Source organism: Antrostomus carolinensis, unplaced genomic scaffold (assembly GCF_000700745.2).
Source record: "Antrostomus carolinensis isolate BGI_N321 unplaced genomic scaffold, ASM70074v2 scaffold23258, whole genome shotgun sequence".
NCBI lineage: Eukaryota > Metazoa > Chordata > Aves > Caprimulgiformes > Caprimulgidae > Antrostomus > Antrostomus carolinensis.
This window is the reverse complement of record NW_010336432.1, coordinates 7,645-7,924: the sequence shown is the minus strand read 5'-3', so window position 1 is coordinate 7,924 and position 280 is coordinate 7,645. Positions and strand designations below refer to the sequence as shown.

Here is a 280-nt window from a genome sequence, read left to right as displayed (position 1 = left end):
AGCGTGGCTGTTGGGCACTGGGGTCCCCCACACACCAAACCCCAACCTTCTCCTCATGAAGCCTCCCCAGCACCAGCCCCCTTGGTCCCCGCTAAAGAGGGCAAGATATGTTGGGGGGCTGGCCCTTGCTGAGGGTGAGAGCAGAGAGTCTATTTAGAGGGTAAATCGGACACTTTACCCCCCCACCCCAACCCCTACCTCTGTTTCCCTAATTGTCTCCTCCCTTTCTGATGATCTATTGTTTCTAATTAAGGGCTTGCTTTCAATAGACCTTTTAATG

The 280-nt window shown here is 53.2% G+C and overlaps 1 protein-coding gene across 1 annotated transcript in view; it reads left to right on the top strand.

Moving 5' to 3' along the window:
- OTX2 (orthodenticle homeobox 2) overlaps window positions 1-280 on the top strand; it is a gene marked incomplete at its 5' end in the record, with an annotated part of 3,520 nt that overhangs the window by 921 nt on the left and 2,319 nt on the right. The window lies entirely within an intron of this gene.